The following is a 21225-nucleotide window of genomic DNA, read 5'->3' on the forward strand; positions in this document are numbered from 1 at the left end:
ATTAAATTATTATAAATTTAATTATTTTAATTTACAAATCATAAGACGATCGTTAGTTCCGATGGTTCACTAGCCGAAATACAAAACCAACCGCGGTGATGGGTTCAGTTCCGCTAAGGAAAAATAATAGTGTTAATTGTTAGGCTGGGTGCACTATCTTACTTTAACTTTGATAAACGTCAAAAAACTGTCAAAACTCCTTACAAAAAACACCGGTTATAGTTACTGTTAAAGTTAGGTGGTGCAGCTCAGCCTTAGAGCTTAATATCATAAAGATGTAGAGTTAATGTAAATAACTAACTAGCTGAACTTAATTGAAGATCTGCTTAGTTTAGATTTAGGTAATTGGTGATAGTAATAGTAACATGTAACTAGCGGCCCGCCCCAGCTTCGCACGGTTTGATATAGGTATAAAAATGTGCCTATGTTACTCAGAAAAAAAAATCTAACAGTAAAATATTTTTTCAAATCAGTTCAGTAGTTTCGAAGCCTATTCAATACAAGCATACATAGATATAGAAGATATTTTTTTTTAAATGAAAACAAGGCAAAGCTGTATATTCGATTCAATTGATACTCAAATTCAGAAAAACTGAACGTCCTTTTTCAAGGATTTGAGCCGTTTATTAAATATGATGAAAGATTACTCAGATTATAGTCTAAAATCTCTATTTACTACTTATCCCACTACGGTTTTGCTTCAATTCTATGGATCCCAAATGAAATTGAAGTACTTATGTATGAACATATCATACATCACTCCATCACTCACTTGTATGTTTGTCACAGGCAATTTTCTCAGAAACCACTTGATGAATAGACTTGCAATTTAGTATAGAGATGATGCTAGGTCACTGAAAGAGCTATAGCAATAAATGCCTCAACATTGTCACTATCTTTTGTCGATGTGCTACGATGTGGTTTTTCAAACTCAAAGCACGTGTTTTTAACTTTATTTCTTGTTGACTGCAATGTTTTTTTCAAAATAGGACTTGTGGCAGAAAAGATTAGAATTAAACATAAAATAGGTATATTTTTTATATAAAAAAATGAACGAAAGTTAATATTGAATGCATGTAATGACAGCCAAGGAAAAGAAAACAATGCACAACTGCAAAATTAAGGTAAAAATGTAAACAATATTGGCAAAAAACATGCTTACTAACATTTTACACGTGCCTCTTTTTTGAAATTCAGTCAGTTGTCGTGATAGTCAATAGCACAATCAAACAAACCAATGTTTTAACGATAATTGCTACGGATTAAAATTTAGTGAGATACTAAGCAGATTACATCAAATTCGAATAGAGCGTAGTATTTTAAAACGATTTAATGTTTTTATTAAATAGTGCACTTCAATATCTCTAAAATGGGTAAGGATTATGGGAATGTCCTATGTCTCTATAACAGTTTTAGCACTTACTGTCTTATTCCGAAAAACTAAATTATTCTGCTTTTATAAGATCTTGTAAGTCAAACTTTAGAATTTGAAAGACATTCTTTCAGAGCATTTTCATGGAAAATTATCAACGATCAAAACATCAATCCATATTTTTTAAAGTCATCCATTAACATTATCAATCAAAAGTAATTTTTAATGAAATTTCATGGCCATCATTTCGTAAGAAAAAGAAAATTATTGTAGCGGATTTATATAACTAAATAATAATTTCATGCACTTTCCTTTGTTATGTTACGCAATAAAACATATCGTGTCCTTCAGAGAAGATAGAATGGCCTATCTGATAACAACATTGTTCGGTTAAGGTTATCAGCCATTGCAGTCTTACTAGCTTTAGAGTATGGAGCCATACATAATCAGTGTTACCATGCATTTCCTCATATTAATATCAAACATAACTATTTATTACTTTCAGTATGACCATAAGGTTATCTAGAGGAAAGTGCTGAATGGCATTAAGTTCGCCTTATGTACCGCGTTTTATGTGTATATAAATTTTAAATGTTAAACTTATGATATAATAATTATAATTCGCGCACAAAACTTTCAAAAATATGAATAGGGCTCGTATTATACCCATTTCAATGGAGATCAACAACTTAACTCTTGCAACTTACGTGAATTATTTGCAATATTCCTTTATGGCATAAATTAACAAAGCAAAGTAAGTAATAAAAAAAATATGAAACTTTAAGGCTGGGTCAAAAGTCTGTCAAACTCCATACAAAAAAACGCCGGTTATCGTTATAGTCACGGTCAAAGTTAGGTGGTGTAACTCATAAATTCATAAAAAGCAGATTTCCTAGTATATGTATTAAAAAGCGTATAATATTAACGACTACTTAAAATGTATTAGTACCAAACTTTTGCAGTTGTTTAAGAATTAACAAGTAAAATATTTCCAATATTCGTAATATGTATGCAATAGTATTAATCGTGGGACAGGAAAGGTGCGAACGAAAACAAACGACGCACTACGTCCGCTAATAGAAATCCCATAGTGTACGCGCCAGCATTAAAACCTCATGCAATTCAAACTCATGTCACACTATTCTATCACTCATTCTGACAGTCCTTTTCCTATCCTCTCCCTCCCACCTTCAGTCTCGCTCTCGCATCGCAACGCGCCGCTTCGCCTACCTATCTGGGCGTTAATTACTAAATAAGTATCCAAAATAAACCAATTCAAATAAACCCAAATCGCGCGCTAAACTCAACTCAATAAAAATTCAAGTGTTTGTGAAAGTGAAAGAAGAACCAAGCTTGGACCGTCCTGTGGAGTCTGCTCAATCGAAGGTATCCCATCCCATTCCTATCCCAATCTCCTACAACTCCTTTCTGGTCCTTCGAGCCGGATGGTTCATTTCCTATCCTTTACACTTACAGAAAATCACAACTACACATTTTCACGCATCCGTCATTTTGACAACTCTCTAGAAAATTCTAGAAAATTCGCTCGTTTGACACATTCTTTCTGGAAAGTTCGATTCGTTTGACATTTGACACATTCTAGAAATTACTATTCGCTCAAACGTCAACTCGTTGTTTGTAAACACGTATATTTTTTAAATTCAATCTTTTAAAATTTTATTTCAATTCAATTTCAAATTCGCTTACATACCTACGCTACGCATTTTATTTTCCTACTGGATTATAAATAAATACGCACAACTCAACTCATTTTTAACGCTAGCTCTCGTGCGTGTGTTTGCTCACCTACCAATACAATGGAGGGAGTAAAACGCAAAATTAATTTGCTTGAAGCTAAAAAAGAAGCGCTTTTTCAGAGGGTTCAGGAACTATACGACCTCAGCCTAAAGGTCTCCGACCCTCAGATTGAACAAATTTTCATGTCTCGCATGCATTCGATTGAAAAAACAAGATCGGATTTTCTTGATACTATTGACGAACTTAATTTGTGTTATATGAAAAATGATGAGGAACTCAAACCTACATTTGCCGCACTCAACTCGTTTGACGATTTGTACTGTAACATCCTTTCGGTGCAAAGCTCCATCGCACAACTAAAGGCCAACACAGAGCGTCGCAAACAGGATTTCGTAAAAAAATTACCGCCTTTAGAACTAGTCTCTTTCGACGGAGCCCCTTCCAAGTGGCCCGTTTTCTACCAAAATTTTAAAACGCTTATTCATGAGAACACTGATTTGTCTCCAGGTGAAAAGGCTCAATACCTTATAGGAAAACTTTCCGGAAAAGCACTTACAATTTGCTCGGGTATTCCACCTACTGGTGAGAACTATTACATAATTTGGAACAACCTATTAGAAAAATACCAAGACATAAGAGTACAAGCCTCTATGTATTTGGAACAGTTAATAAACTTCAAATCGCAATCTTTAGATGAATTTTTGGAACAGTATTGCTCAGCTGAAGCTGCCTTACGACGTTTACAGATTGATGACCTTTCCGATTTCATTTTGACTCATATTGCTCTCAGTAAATTAGACAAAGACACTCTAAATTTATTTGAACAATCCATTAAGCACGTAAAAATGCCTACGTTTAATGATCTCAAGACTTTTATAAAAGAACAGAGTAAAATCCATGCTTTACGCTTATGTTTTACGCAGAATAAGCCGTACGTTAATAATAAAACGAATTTCGCATCGCAGTCTAAAAACTCGAAACCGACACAGTCGTTTGTTTCTAATACAGCTTCTGGAGTAAAACCCAATCAACATTACTTTCAATCTCAACCGAATTCGCAAGGCTCATACACTCCATCCGCTGTACGCAAGAATTGTCAACTTTGTAAGACGGAACCTGAACATGCCCTGTTCAAATGCAGTTATTTTCGCTCGAAAAATGCGCCAACTCGCTACTCTTTAGTGAAAAAATGTAACTTTTGCCTCAATTGTTTGGGCTTTCATAATGTTAAATATTGCAAATCTCAAAATCGTTGCTCAGTTTGCCAACGTAAACATCACACTCTTATTCATATAGATAACTTTAACGTGAATAGACCTATGACGTCACAACAGCTGACTTGCAGCGCGACGCTTTCGCCGACCGACGCGTCCATGTCCGCGCCCGGTCCGGTCACGCCGCCGTTGCAATCGATGCCAACCAACAATGTGTCTCTCTCTGCAGTCACGCCGTCGATCGCTGATGAATCTAGTACCACGGTCTTATTGCCCACCGCGTCAGTGTATACTTATGACAATAATAAGACGTGTCAAAAATTACGCGTGTTTCTAGACACAGGTTCGATGAGCAACTTTATCACAAATAAATGTTGTGCGCGACTGAACTTAAAAGTCAATCCGCTACCTACCACTATTAAGGGCATAGATCAGTCTGAAAGTGTGTCGCTAGGATATGTATCTTTCACAATTGCCTCACGCTTTGATCCCAGGTGTAAATACACTATTAACGCACGCGTCATTGATACAATAACCGATTATTTACCTAATGTAAAGGTTGACATAACCCAGTTATCACATTTACAAGGTCTTCCTATGGCTGATGACAGCTTCGATATCCCTGCTGAAATCGATTGTTTGTTAGGCAATGAGATATTCCCGCTTCTTTTAGGTAGTAATAAAATAACTTCACCGCAATCCTCTGTCATCGCTATCGAAACCACGCTCGGATATCTCGCTATGGGACGCGCTCAGTGCTACTCAGCTCATTCACGCAATGATAATAAAGCATTCTTTTGCAATGTAGACTCGCACTCATTAGAATCACTCACGCAACGCTTTTGGGAGCTTGAAAGTGTACCTACTAAGAGACACATCAGCCCTGACGACGAAATATGTGAAAACATTTTCCAATCAACTCATTCTCGCGACGACTCTGGGACGTATTCCGTTTCTTTGCCATTTAAACTCGACCCATCAGAACTCGGCGATTCTTACTTTACTGCTAGGCGTCGCTTCTATAACTTAGAGAAAAAGTTAGACTCAACTCCGGGCTTACGCACTAACTATAATGAAAATATTCAAGACTGTATCGATCGCGGTTTTCTGTCAAAAGTCGAAAACGCATCGAATTCAGAGGAAAATACTCCAAATTATTATATACCTCATCATGCAGTATATCGACCAGATAAACTCACTTCAAAAACTCGAGTCGTTTTAGATGCAAGTTGTAAAACAACTTCTGGAAAGTCATTAAATGATGTTCTTTACACTGGCCCAAACTTACAAAGTAATATTTTTGATCTTTTAATTAACTTACGCATTTTCTCAGTCGCTTTATCTGCTGATATTGAAAAGATGTATTTCTGTGTAAAGCTTGATCAAAATCACCACCCGTTTCAACGCATATTATTTCGATTTGATCCTGAATCACCGATTGATACTTATCAATACAATAGGGTTTCTTTTGGCGTTTCTAGCTCGCCTTACCTCGCTATGCGTGTCGTTCGCCAACTCGCTGAGGACGAGCACGCGAATTATCCTATCGCCGCGTCTGAAGCTCAATCCTGTATGTATATGGACGATTATGTCTCATCGATGGACGGGTTAGAAAAAGCTGAACAATCTTACCATCAAATGGTTAAGATGTTCATGGCCGGGGGGTTTAAAATGGTTAAGTGGATCTCGAACAACCCTGAGCTTATAAATAAGATTCCCGATTCGCATAAAAATCCACAGCTCGTCGATTTTGACACTGACTCAGAAATTACGACAAAAATCATAGGCATGCAGTGGCTTCCTAATGATGACGTTTTTCTTTACAAAATTAACTCTACTAACTCTGACCAATGCACAAAACGCACGATTCTTTCCGCAACCGCTAGATTATTCGACCCTTTGGGTTTGCTAGGCCCTGTGACAGCGTTTCTCAAACTTTTAATTCAAGAATGCTGGCAGCGCGAACTTGAATGGGATCAGCCAGTTCCAGACTCAATAAAAAATAAATGGAATCGGTTTGATAGTGAGATTAACTATTTATCGCAATTAAAAATACCTCGTCACATAGGAATCACCGCGGGTTGTCACGTCAATATCATGGGCTTCGCGGACGCCAGCGAAGTATGCTACGGAGCTGTAGTTTATGTGCGCGTGAGCTCTGATGCAGATTCACCCGGTGAAGTCTTTCTTATCGCATCCAAATCGCGCGTCGCGCCTTTAAAGAAAATATCTCTTGCGCGGCTTGAACTGTGCGCAGCGCTGCTCTTGACAAATCTTTTATTATCGGTTCGCGATAGTATAGAGAATCGTTATCCTGTTAACTCAATTTACGCATTTTCAGACTCGACTGTCACTCTCACGTGGATACATTCTCCCGCGTACAAATTTCACACATTTGTTGCGAATAGAATTACTGAAATTAATTCGAAACTCAACGCAAAAATTTGGCATCATGTTAATGGAAATGAAAATCCTGCAGATGTAATATCGCGACCTGTAACTCCTAAAGCGTTATTAAATCAATTAAATTGGTTTCACTCTCCTCAATGGACAGCTCAGCCAATCTCGCAATGGCCTATCGAGCCATTTCAAGTTTCATCTAACAGTGTTCGACTGGAAGAGAAAACTATCGCTCTTGTTTCAGAGACAAACTCTCAATCGAACTCTCACTTTTTCGATCGATTAATTGATCGCATTTCCACGTACCCAAAATTATTACGCGCTACTGTGTACGTGTTACGCTTCGCTAAAATACTACGTTCAAACGGAGTGGTTACATCCTCTGATTTAGAACTCGCTGAACTCTATTTAGTACGCCATATACAGGCACTATTTTTTACTCAAGATATGCACGCAATTAAAAATAATAAACCCTTTAACAAATCGCTTCTCAAACTTAACCCTTTCATTGACTCTGATAATATACTTCGTGTCGGAGGTCGACTCACTCACTCTCAACTCAACTATGGACAAAAGCATCCAATCATTCTATCGCCTAAACATCGCTTCACTCAACTTTTAGTTGATTACTTTCATGTATGTAATTTACATACTGGTCCTTCACTTCTACTCAGTCTGCTTAGACAGAAATTTTGGATACTTTCCGCACGTAACTTAGTACGTCAAAGAGTGCATCAATGCAATATTTGTTTTCGTTTAAACCCTAAATCTACAAACCCTCTTATGGGCGACTTGCCATCATTTCGCGTTTCAGAAGCTAAAGCCTTTGTTTATACATCGGTCGATTATGCAGGTCCCTTCTTTATTACTCACATTCGCCGCAGAGGTGTTAAAAGCCAGAAGGCTTATATTTGTTTATTTTGCTGTCTTACAACTAAGGCTCTACACATAGAGTTAGTTTCAGACTTAAGCTCTGATCTATTTCTCGCCGCTTTTCGTCGATTCATTTGTAGAAGAGGCCCCGTTTCCATGATATATAGCGACGGAGGTACTAACTTCATTGGCGCTAAACGCAAGCTTGACGAAATTTACGCTCTTTTAGAATCTGACTCTCACAAAAATTATTTAAGTTCACATTTGGCTGAACAACGCATTAAGTTTCTTCATAGTCCACCATATGGTCCGCACTTTAACGGCATCACAGAGATAAATGTTCGTTATGTAAAAACGCATCATTATAAAGTTATTGGTCTTCAAGTGTTAACATACGAAGAGTTCAACACTGTACTTGTACAAATAGAAGGCTTATTGAATAGTAGACCATTGTGTGTTCTTAGCTCTGACCCATCTGATATATCCGCTCTCACTCCCAATCACTTTCTCAATATAACTCCACTGAAATTCTTACCAGTAGAGAATGTCTCTGATATTTCTGACAATCGGTTAACGCGTTATCAGTTAGTCAATAAATTAGTGCAAAGCTTTTGGCGTCGCTGGAGTCAGGAGTATTTAACTTCTCTACAACGCCGTGAAAAGTGGAATACGGTGACCAAACCGATAGATGTGGGCTCTGTTGTTGTTATAAAAGATGACAATGCGCATCCTCTTTGTTGGCCATTGGGTGTGGTTGTGGAAGTATATCCCGGAAAGGACAAAATCATTCGCACCTTAAAGATTCGCACTGCAACCGGTACTTATGTTCGGCCTGTAGTTAGAGTTTGTCCTCTTCCTTTACAGTAACTCAAATAATGCTTTTAACTTTAATTTTTCTTTAACTTCAATTTAACTCAACTTTAACTTTAATTTAACTCAACTTTAACGCTCATTTAACTCAAATTTAACTCGTTTAGTTCTCTCTAACGCATGCTTTTTTGCGTTTTTAACTTTATTTTTTTTTACAAACGCTACTCAATCTAGAGGAAGACCTCTAGGCCGGGGGAGTTGTACGCGCCAGCATTAAAACCTCATGCAATTCAAACTCATGTCACACTATTCTATCACTCATTCTGACAGTCCTTTTCCTATCCTCTCCCTCCCACCTTCAGTCTCGCTCTCGCATCGCAACGCGCCGCTTCGCCTACCTATCTGGGCGTTAATTACTAAATAAGTATCCAAAATAAACCAATTCAAATAAACCCAAATCGCGCGCTAAACTCAACTCAATAAAAATTCAAGTGTTTGTGAAAGTGAAAGAAGAACCAAGCTTGGACCGTCCTGTGGAGTCTGCTCAATCGAAGGTATCCCATCCCATTCCTATCCCAATCTCCTACACATAGTTTGTATAGTTTACAGTCGACAGCATACCAGACTATACAGTTTCTTTACAAAATAGCATCTACTCCAGTTTTATAAGATACTGCACTGTTTAATGTACCTACACTGTACATAGAGCATAGGGTTGTAGCGGCTATTGTTTTATAGGCATATCCATGATGGTATAAACTTCAGTAGTTGTTACACAAGTATCAAGTAATACTAATCCACTGAACCCATTTACATTAAAAAAAAATCGCTTTTTAAAAGAACCCAAGTTTTAACTATTTTAATTTTGGAAGCCAGGAACACATCTTATTTGTTGTATACTAATGTAGTGAAGTGGTGGTTAAAGGATTAAATGGTAGTATCCACCAAACTTATTTCATTTGTTACATTTATTAAAAATAGATAAAAAAATAAAAAATACACAAAACTCTCACTCAGAGAACGTACATTTATAACAACAGCCCGAAACAACAAGTGTAAGCCCGCATCTTTTGCGTTTTGAGATAGCACCATCACCAGTGGCCTAGCATTGTAGAAGGATCTGTAGTATCCATCATTGGTATGCAAATCTTTGTCATGAAAAAATCACATCACTATCACTACATAGCATAAAACAAAGTCGCTTTTGCTATCTGTCCTTATATACTTAAATCTTTAAAACTACGCAACGGATTTGAAAGAAAGAAAGTAAGAAAATATTTTATTTGGCCCAACATATTAAATTATTACAGTAAACAGTTTACAATTCTTGCACATTTGTGGACCAAAATAGCATTGATGCGGTTTTCTTTAATCAATAGAGTGATTCAAGAGGAAAACATGCATTACAGAAGAGAAAAGCCGAGAAAATCCATTGCACCCGTGCGAAGCCGGGGCGGGCCGCTGGTATATTATAAACATGCAAAATGTACGTAGTCCTAAAGGAACGTTTGCTTGTAAGCTCGACCAATTTATACGCACTTTGAGATAAAGTTCTTTGAGATTTGGGAGAGATTGATTTTGGAAATAGTCATAATGTACATTTTATCGCAAAAAATCTTGGATGAGGTGAAATAATCGAAGATAAAAATGTATCTGGAGTCCAGTGTCTCTGGCTAGCTGAATTAATATTAAAAGTAATGAACACGTAAAAAGAGTTTCAAGACATTAGACTACGTCCATGTTTATGATCGTAAGATAAGGGCTTTCTGTGACAGACAAATATCAGTAAATTCGAAGTCTATTTAAATCTGCCATTTGTACCATTCTTCTAAACTAATGTAACCATTCTGAACAAGAATTGCCTAATTGAATGGCCATCGTCATATTTGTGTAAAAAGTGAGCCGTCTAGACGCCGCCGTCCCAGACGAATGTCATAATGCGTACCAATTAGCATCGGCGATATCCATCCGCGTAATATTTCGGGCGTAGCAACCAATTTGCAGTACAGTTAAAAGCGAAACATCAATGCAACTCTAACACTTATGTCGTCGGCATAAACGTAAAAATCGGTTCATATTTTCAATCCTGACTGTATAAAAAGTCAGATGCCCGCCGCCGCTGCACACACGCACAAATGCCTAAGTGTGCGTTAGGCCTAGACCGCGAACCGAAATTTGCTCTCGGATGTATTTTAGATTGCAAGACCGCCATGCTATGATAAACACACACACAGGCTTGATAAGCTGCTATAAGGATAATGTATGATTTAATAATCATAAATTCAGATTTTAGTTTCGACTTTCGCTATAAACGACACAAGTAATAATTTGGTAATTTAAAAAAATAATCTGGTTACAGCCATTTAGGTCAAACATATTAAGATATTATTACAGAATTATGTCTTTATCAAAAAGCTATTTAGTTATTTGTTGTTTTCCTCTTCTTCACTTGGGAAACATTTTGGGAAAACATTAAAATAAGTTGAGTAGGTATATATTATCTCAAAGAATTAATGACAAAGTATAAAATGGTTAACTCTACCTAAAAAATGTATGACGTATAATGTCAAATGGTTGACGCTATTGAAGCAGCGTAAGTCTGTTTTGTATTTGTGTTCTAACTTCCCCTAATTAAAATGACTGGTCCCAAAGAAAAAAAAAAAAGATTTTATGTTCGCCAGCTCTGGGTCAAATACACCATTACAGTACTCATCCACACATAGACACAGTGTCTCTGTGTGCCCGGACGTAGACTTTGCCCTTGAGCGCCTGCGCAGCGCTAGATAAAACCGAGCGAATTTGTGCATTGATAAAAATATGATAACCTAATTAATCTGGCAGGCTTTTGGTAGGAATAAAAATGGTAGGTACATTCTTCTCAATAATTGAATTTTTTTTTCTTTGTTTGTTGTACCTGACTGTTATATGATTTAGGCATTTACCTAATAGTGCCTTTAATGTGATGTTAACCACTGCTGTCATTAATACCTAATAATGTATTTTTTTTTATAAATTAAACAAAATACATTACATTTTCAAATGTGCTTTGACATCAAAGTTTAAAACTTTGCATATATTTTGGAATACCTGCACAAATAGGTACTTACACATCCTGAAAATTGTTCCAAATAAAAATATCAGGAAATTAATGTCTGTATTTAACAAATACTCATATCATTTTTGTAGCTTTAGCTATGAACAGGTAGATGCTTTATACAAATTACGATATGGGTGGTAACTGAAAAATTCTTAGGTAGCTACACCATTTCCGCGTTTTACATAACCTATCTTACTTTTAAATCATTGTCGTCAATTCTTACAAGCATTGTCTAAAATGATGAGACGACCTGTCAGCTCATTATACGTTACATTATTTACATTTAGCATACGAATAAAAAAACGAAAAAATAAACAAGCAATAATATTGAACACCAGCTGTGCCCCACGGCTTCATACGCGTGAAAATAGTAAAAATATTTTTTCCCGTTTTTGCAACATTTTATTGATGCTCCACTCCTGTTGGTCGTATCGCCTAGCCTTCTTCGAATAATGGTGCATCTGTCGCTCGGTTTTCCATTTACATTTTACTCCTATCTTAGTGACGTCATCTGCCCATCTTGATTTCAGCTTTTTAAGGCAGCCCAACTACGCCCTGTCTTTTACAAAAATTTTACTCTATCAGTGAACTCTCTATCAGCTCTTTAACTATCTTTTACTGACGTTACCTGTCAAACTTCTTAATTTATCACGAATACGCTTTTGACAGCATTTAGTTAGTAAAGATATAGGTTATTTAGACAGATGTATCTGGACTGCTCAATATCACTTCAAATTTGCAAAAAGGTTGTAATTATAATTTGTAAATAAACATTCTAATTACTTTACAAAAGATACACGAGTTAGTGATTATTAATTTTAAAAAATCTAAAAATGTTTTTCTGTTAGCCCTGAATACGAGTAATTTATTAGAAAAAGAAAAAGATCAGCTTTTTACTGTAGCAATATAAATAAAATTGCAGGCTCAATCAATCAATTAATGTCTATTGCAGGTTTCTTATGTTGCACCTACTTGGCTATAAATAAAATAGCTTCTCTAAGCCCCACTATGGGGGTGAAAATAGGCCTGAACTACCATCTAAAGCTTTTTTCCCAGTGTGGATTACTGCAGGAGTAGGCGTACAGAGGTTAATGACCGACTGTCAGACCTTACTGTCAGATGTTATCAAACCACGTTAAGGTTCTAACATAAATAAATAATACTAAGTTTCTAACATCAATAAATAAAATATTAGCCGGAACCACGATTTAACCAGATTCAGAACCGTCTACAATTAAGTCACAAAACTCACAAACCATATAGTTAACTCATAATTTTTCTTTTTGCATGAAAATTATTACTTTATATTTAGTCTCTACCAAAGTTTAAAAAAAGAAGTTTTTCTTTTGCGTGTGCTAGAGTTTGTATGTCCACAAACCTACTGAAGTAGGTAGGTATTTTTTTATTTTTTTTTATGTTCAAGGCAGGTATTTGATCGCAATCGCACCTGGCGTTAAGTGAGTGATTTCCAGAAAATAGTATCTCCTATAAGAGAGAGCTTAACTCCTATTCCCCCTCATCATCATCATCATCATTTCAGCCATAGGACACAATGGCCGGTTGGTGGAGGCCTGCATCCAGCGCCTTCCCGCTACCTTTATGAGGTCATCGGTCCACCTTGTGGGTGTCCACCCACGTCGACCCATGACGTCCGTCCTACGCTGTGCTTTCCTATTCCCCCTATTTAACCTTAAATAATGTTTTATACTATGATAATAAAATCAATAATTTATTTTTCAGTAGTAATATTTCACTTTTCCATTTACATTTTCCCATTGTCCTTTTTATACTGAAACTAAATTATCTAAATTAATATTTATTTGTAGTTTTAGTATAATTATTAATATTATGTGAAGTATATAAATTAGAGATGAAACGGATATCCGGTAACTATCCGGTAGGCCGGATATCCGGCCTAAATTTACTATCCGGCCGGATACCGGATAGTAACTCACTATCCGGCCGGATACCGGATATTAAAAAACTACGACATTTTCCTATTAATAAAATGAAATACATTAATCTTTAAGGTCAATATCAATAAAATGGCTTATAATAATGACGGCTTTTATTTAAAGTCCAAAAAGTTACAAAAAAAGCCATATTAAGGCCTTTCAAAAACTATTTTTTTTTCTGGGCTAATCACACTAATGACGAATATTAGATTTAACTTATTAGATTTAATCTCATGTTGCAATACCCTAGCAGGGTCCATGTTTTGGGTCTATGTCTATATGTAAGAACTTTTATATACCAACATTGGAGCAATAAAGAATTTGAATTTGAAATTGAAATTGAATACACTAAACATCTGTTAATGTCGAAATATTGCCAAATAAAAAAGGCGATCTATTTTTCACTGATGGTCTAGTAACATGATGCATGCAGTTCAGTCAGATTACGCAGCAAGTAGACTAATTTAATTTTCGCTATTCAATCACACACCGAAATCACCCGAATTGATCTGCCCCCTAGAGAAGTGGCAAAATCTGACATTCTATTCGGATGGATTCGATTTTCGAAAAGTGTGACTAGTCTAGTCTATTAATAGACCCACTGATCGCGTTCGAAGCACATGCAACGAGACGATGGGCCATCTATCCGGCCGCCGGATATCCGGCTATCCGGCCTAGCAGCTGGCCGGATATCCGGTATCCGGTATCCGGCCAAACAACTATCCGTTTCATCTCTAATATAAATAGCAGCATTTTTTATTAAATTTAGACAAAACAAATGAAATGAACTTAAGTTCTACGTCTGACGTGATTGTTTCAACATTTTGACATGTTTTTCACCGACTTCAAAAAAGGAGGTTCTATGTTCGAGTGAAAAATATAGTCTCAATATAGCTACTGTCCACCTCCAGTGGCAACAACAAGGACTAGTCCACTATTTTATATTAAAAAATAATTTTAATAGGAAAATTAAAACCGACTCCAAAAAAGTGCACTAAACAGCAGAACAATATCATTTATTAGGATACATTATGACAAGGAATCCTTGTCTGTGGGTCTTGATGTCTGTCTGTCCGTCCGAGGTTTTGCTTGTCAACTATTGGCACTAAAAAGCTGTAATTTTGTGGAGGTATGTATATTAATCACGCCGACAAAGTGGTAGAATAAAATCCCCCCCCCCCCCCTTCTAAAAACGAAACTTCGCAAAATTCCCACGGGAACGGGAGTAAGCGGGAAAAAATATTTGTATAAAAAAATATAAACCGCGTAAAATAGATGAAGGGGGTAAAACGGGATCCACGCGTACGAAGTCGCGGGCGGCCGCTAGTGTATTATAAAATTTCATACCTAATGAAAATTCCTCAGAAGAAAATATTAAAAGTGACTTTAGATGAAGTAATTGCTTGCAGCTTCTGAAATAATATTGTGGTAACGACGGACAACTACGGAACCCTACACTGAGCGTGGTACGACACGCACTTGGCTATTTTTTTAAACGTTAGGCGGGCTGGCTTTTTACTTTTGAGTGCACTTTTTTTGGAGTCGATTTTTTATTAATAATTTCAGAAAATGAAGCTAAAATTGCCGAAATTAACTCCTTAAAATTAAGATTCCAGAGCGAAAAGCTTCAATTTGTCATTTAAACAAGCAAAGCCGCGGGGGTTGGCTAGTGCATATTTTTTACACGTGCCGTTATTATTGTTTTTTCATAGAGTACTCGTCTCAAGGATGTCTGTATCGGACAGTCATTGCGAAACCTTACTCTAAGTTTATCCATGCCGTCTTGTGTTTATTCATACTAATTAACATTTTGGGAGTCTAAAAGAACTGGTTATGCACGATTTTTTGAGGTCATAATTTACTTACATGTGGAGAATTTGGCATTGCCCTCTTCGTACGATCCGCAAGACCTTCGGCGAGTTTCATGAAATTTGCAGCATGTGTATCTAAACGAAGGTTATGCCATGCAAAAACAAAATGGGACACAGCGTACTTAGTTGGACTGTAAAGTTAGTGCACAAAAGACACCTGAGTCAATGCGTGTTGTGACTTCGAAAATATTCGTTTGAAAAAAATTTAGCATAACATTAAAACCCTAGTGAAGTTTTAAGTCGAGGTTTTCGTGAATTTGGCTTCTTTTTTTTTTGGAAAAAATTATAATGATCAATTACAAAATGTTTTGTCTACGAGTTATGGTAAGTAATCTACAATTTCATTAATAAAATTTATTGTTGAGAATTTTAGCCAAATAATAAATCAGTAAAAAGTAAAAACAAATAATAATGCGCAGTAAAATCGCATTTATTTTTTTTAGTCCATGAATTTAATTATTTCGATTAATTTATTTCGCATATGCAAATTTAAAAAACAAATTCAGTTCAATTACAAAGGTAAGTAGTTGATGTCAGCTGTAATCTTTTAGAACAATTTTTAAATCATAAATTAATTATAATAATACACGAAATAGTACATGATATTATTTTAATAAAAAAGAATCCGTTATTAAAATGCATACCTACCTACTACAAACAGTCCAAACCCTCCATAATGGATTAACCCACACAAAAAATATTTCATCAATTAAAATTTACATTACTTATTTACGGATATAATAACGCCCGTATTCACAAACATTACTATGAAGTCTCACAGTGCGCGTGGACGCACAGGGTGACACACGAACCAATCACAGAGCTCTATTCAACGCTGTGCATTCGATTTGCTGCTTCACTTATGCAAGCATCGTTTGTGAATACGGGCGTAAATAGCTTGTTGTACGGGCTTGTTCTCACCAACCATGTCATTACCATCACACTTTGTATGTAAGTGCATCTTTGGATGCAACAAATGTTCTTAGTTACATAGACCACTGAATAGTAACCGGGTACTTCCCCTCTTACTTCGATTGTTATGCTCTACACAAGAAAAAAAGATATGGACGTTTTGTCTCCGCCCACTTACTATAAAAACTAGTTTGAGACTTATGAGAGTCGTTGACATAGAAAAAATGATTTTATTACAAGCAGGCATTCATTTTGGCCTAAAAGTCAAAATGCCAGCAAAAAAATACAATGTTGTTAAGAGAAGCCAGTTTCAAAAAACAGTTAAAAAACATTTATTTTTTAAATGTTCGCTCTTAATCCAAAAAAGTCTTAGTGTGGCGATGATTAATATTTTTGGTGTATTTTTTATAAAATATAATATAATGACCTACCACTTACTGCGTTAAAGTGCGTTACAACCATGATATTAAGCGCGTCGACCTTTCATTTCGTGATCACCATTTTTTGTGAAGATTAGTATGGAAAACCCCACTGTGGTTATGACTTATAGCAGGAGCCAACGATTCGAATCTACTAGAACACTTTTTTCGAAACTACCATAGTAATGTTCATCCAGTTAAAGGTTCTGCAGTTAGATTAGATCGAATCGCTTATTTTTACTGATAAATGGTTCCGACTATCACATGAAATAGTCCGATCGCAAACTATCAACGGTGACTAGATAATGGATAAACATACATAATCACATAGGTATAGTAGTACAATATTTATGAAACTGCGACTAATACGGTTTTATAATTATATCCCTTCCCTTCAGACAGTAACATTTGCCCTAATTAATTGTACCGTTGTAGGTTCTCTTACGTCTCATTATTGAATCATTCCAACCTCCAAATAATAATAATAAATAAATAATAAATACCCTTGGACATTTTACACTGCGCTTCTAGTCCCAAACTAAGCAAAGCTTGTACTATGGTAATCGCACGACATTTTTTTCTATCAGTGCAATTTCTTATACTAATTTAAATAAGAATGCTTCTATACGTCAGCAGGTCAGGTGACTATGTTCTTGCTAATGTTTTTCCCGCAAAATATTCGCATAAATTCTAGTTTTGTGCGTTTGTATCACGTATTGTACAGTTCGTCTCGAATTGTATAAAATTTTTCTAACGAAGCTATTAAAATCCAATCTACTGTTGCAAAAATTAAACAAGACATAATAGAAATAAATATTGAAAAAATATCTATTAAATAATTGTATTATCAATTTTACCACTAAAATATAAAAATAATACTGGTAAGTAAGTACAATATTTTCAATGCATCATGCAAAATGTTCTTAAAACCATTTAATGATCAAAATTGATCAATTTCAAAAGATTTATAACCCACATTAATTTGCAAGGTTTCAAATAATTCGAAAGTGTCAATTAATTTTACCAGTTAATAAAAAGATACTAATTATTAATAATGAAGATTTATTAGTGGACATTTTTAGTTCGTCCGTGTTTGAACAGATAAATAAGCACGTTGAAATAAATTTTAATTTTAATTGAAAACGCTCGATTAAATTCGACTAAAAACTGTTTACATCCAATATCAGACTATCAGAGACAATCAGAGTATATTCTCATACAAAAAGCGGGCGTCTAATATTTTTTGGATCTCATGATTTTTCAAATTAAATTCTTATAGATACCTACTGATCATAAGGCACCTTTTGCTACTTTAGCTACACGATTACATTATAATAACTGAAACTCTTTTTATAAATTAGAAAAGCACGTTACTTCAAAAATAATTTGGCTAGAAAAATCTAACAGGTTTTACAATTCCTAATAAGAATGAAAACGGCTACATTTTTCATGAAAAAATTAGCGTACCTACATACTTAAGTTGTTTCATGGGAATTTCATAGGAAGATGGTATTTTTTTTTATGAAGAAGCTGTTCAAAAACGTTTTTAACCTACATTAAGTAATTATTCTTGTTAAGTATATTTCTACATATTTTATAGTCTCTATCGGTTGCTCTAAACGTCTAACTATAATAAAAACATTAATTAAAAAACTTGACTCTATAACACACGATCTAGATACATAATCAACGCAACATCTACTAAAATTCGAAGCCTTCACCTTAATTGCTGTTTCTTTTATTCGTTATCTTGCATTATTCTAATTTAAAATAACGGGCTGAGCTATCGTTAGACTAACGCACCCGGGTTGTCTAGACTGGTTTGACGTGCCAGACTAAAAACAAAAAAAAACTCTACCAAAATGTCTGTGGGTTGTGGGTATATATTTAGAGGCGTTTTTGCTAGATGTGCATCGCGATACGCTCATTTCTATTGCGAGGTTACGAGAGGCCATCTAGTTTTTATACACGTCGTCTACATAATGATTCAAAAATATTATTTCTCTAGTCTATTTTTAGAACTCACTTGCAATGGACATACTTTTGACACGAATGTTGCGTTATGATGATTGCTTTCTGTTATTTTGGCCATGTGAGCCACTTGTGGAGTAGAACACACAAACAATGGCGTGAGTGGATGAATCAGTGGCAAAATGGTAATCAATTATGTTGTTGTTAAAATTTTCTCTAATAAAGACTTATTAGGAGAAGGTAGTGATCATTAACCATGTGTTATTAATTTGAATAATTAACATTAGTTTTCTCATAACCAATTGTTTGATCAATTTATAAATATGAATGTAAGTAAATACAGATGTCAATTTTTTCCGTTTTCCTTTTTCTGGAAAACTTCATCTACCGGTGTCCTTTTTACTTTCACTTTCCAATAATAATACCAATCATTAGATTTCAAAGTACAGCCTACATTGCCATCATCGTAGTAAGTATTTAATTTGCATTTGTCTGCTGAACGTAGGCCTCCAAATAATGTTCTTGAAAAATTAAAATAATTATCGTCACATTATAAAACTAAGAGCGCGCATTTAATTTAGTGAGCGACCAATCCTCGACGAGGCGATGCGAAAATCTAAAATATTTATTACTTGTTAATCTGTCTGCAACAGAAACCTCCTAGTGAATGCAGACATTCGGTGAACTTTCTAAGTCTAGGTTTTGATACTCGTTTAGAAAATAATTTGTTAAAGAGTCAATGCTAAACAAAGTTCTGAATTAGAATTTACTATCTTAACATAATATCATATTGAATGTCGCAATCAATACCATATTACACATTTATTTTTAGGCTATAGGTAAACAGGTACAGGGTTATTTTCAGAGGTCGTTATTAAATATTGAGAAAGGTGGTAGAGACAGCCGACTAGCCTGTTTGGTAGTTAGAATACGAGTTATTTGATTCGATTGGTTTTACGATAAAGTATGTCATTCCTAAAATTATGAAAAATCTAATGACAAGACATTACAAACTCTTGAAAAACATAACTTTCTCTCACTCACCGCGCAAACCGCTTTGATAACTAGGAAAAATCCTGATCACAACGTTAGTGGCTATAGAGTTATAATAAGTTTATAATAATTCTTCATACACTGGAAATTTTTGATGAATCCAACATTAGTCGAAAATATACGAGTTACAAAGAAAGTTTTAACTAAACTCATTTCATTAAGAGAAACTGTAATAAATTATTACGAATTAAATGTTCGGGTTAGACTTGTTTGGATATATTGACCAAATTAGTAATAATTAGGATACATAATATTTATTAAATTGATAGGAGATTACCTACACAGTGTGCACAATGGGTTAATCCATTGCTAATATTATCAACTGGTCAATTCGCTTTCCCTGTAGGAAATTAGCTTTCATTTTATCAACAAAATTAAATTATGATTATTGTTATTCTTAAACACACAAATTTTACCAGCAAACTGTCAAGTATAATCTGTATTATTTATTATATGTATAATAATAGTATATTATCCACAGCTTAGTGCATAAATTAAGTACGTTGTCACGCCAGCCAGGCATCATTATGGGTTTCCTATCTATACTTATAATAAATCTGTAGAGAGGTCAATTCTGTACATGAAATATATTTTCAAAATAACTATCAGGGGGTGATTAGTGATCGATACTGATGCCAAAAATGCAATCAGTACAATTTTTGTCTGTCTGTCTGTCTGTCTGTCTGTATGTTCCTTATAGAAACAAAAACTACTTGACGGATTTTAACAAAACTTGGTACAATTATTCTTCATACTCCTGGGCAGGTTATAGTATACTTAGGAATTCCCACGGGAACGGGAATTAGCGGGAAAATCCTTTTGTATGAAAAATCTAAACCGCTTAAGATAGACGCTTGAAATTTGGCATGCAGGTACCTTAGTAAACTTAAAGCTTAGTTACAACAGGATATTGCAAAATTCCCACGGAAACGGGAGTTAGCGGGAAAAAAACATTTGTATGAAAAAAACTAAACCGCGTAAGATAGATGAAGGGGGTAAAACGGGATCCACGCGTACGAAGTCGCGGGCGGCCGCTAGTCAACAATAAAGAATTTATGCGGCGGTGCATGCGATGGGTGGTTCCCGCAAAAATTGTGCGTAGGCGCTACATGTGTGTACCCGCCGCCCGCGCGTGTCTCTACGCTGATATCCATTAAACTGTGTAGTCTAAATCATAACCAGACGTGAAGCGAACTAAACATGTCATTCATAAATTTATTACACCAAAAATATAATACCATTCGTTCAAATCAAAAGTAAATGCGTCACATTTTTAAATGTACATATTTTTTCTATATTAAACTAAAAATGTCACGGAAAGTTTCATTAATCGTAATAGGCAGTCAAAATGCCGATAGTAAATACTAAAAGCATAACGATTATCGCGAATCGACTACACGTGGACACGGAGTGCATTGCAGCCGTGCTACGAATGGAGCTTTGTTGCTGCGGAATGCGAATCATCGTTGGATTTAGGTTTAGGTATAGACTTAGGTGCGACCGGACATCCAGCCGCCGGC

The 21225-nt window shown here is 35.4% G+C and overlaps 1 protein-coding gene and 1 long non-coding RNA gene across 5 annotated transcripts in view; one reads left to right on the forward strand and one right to left on the reverse strand.

Moving 5' to 3' along the window:
• Positions 1-21225, reverse strand: part of LOC135073905 (uncharacterized) — a 328784-nt gene that overhangs the window by 209462 nt on the left and 98097 nt on the right. The window lies entirely within an intron of this gene.
• Positions 1-21225, forward strand: part of LOC135073879 (protein tramtrack, beta isoform-like) — a 63382-nt gene that overhangs the window by 2564 nt on the left and 39593 nt on the right. The window lies entirely within an intron of this gene.

This window comes from Ostrinia nubilalis, chromosome 8 (genome assembly GCF_963855985.1).
Source record: "Ostrinia nubilalis chromosome 8, ilOstNubi1.1, whole genome shotgun sequence".
NCBI classification, from domain to species: Eukaryota; Metazoa; Arthropoda; class Insecta; order Lepidoptera; family Crambidae; genus Ostrinia; species Ostrinia nubilalis.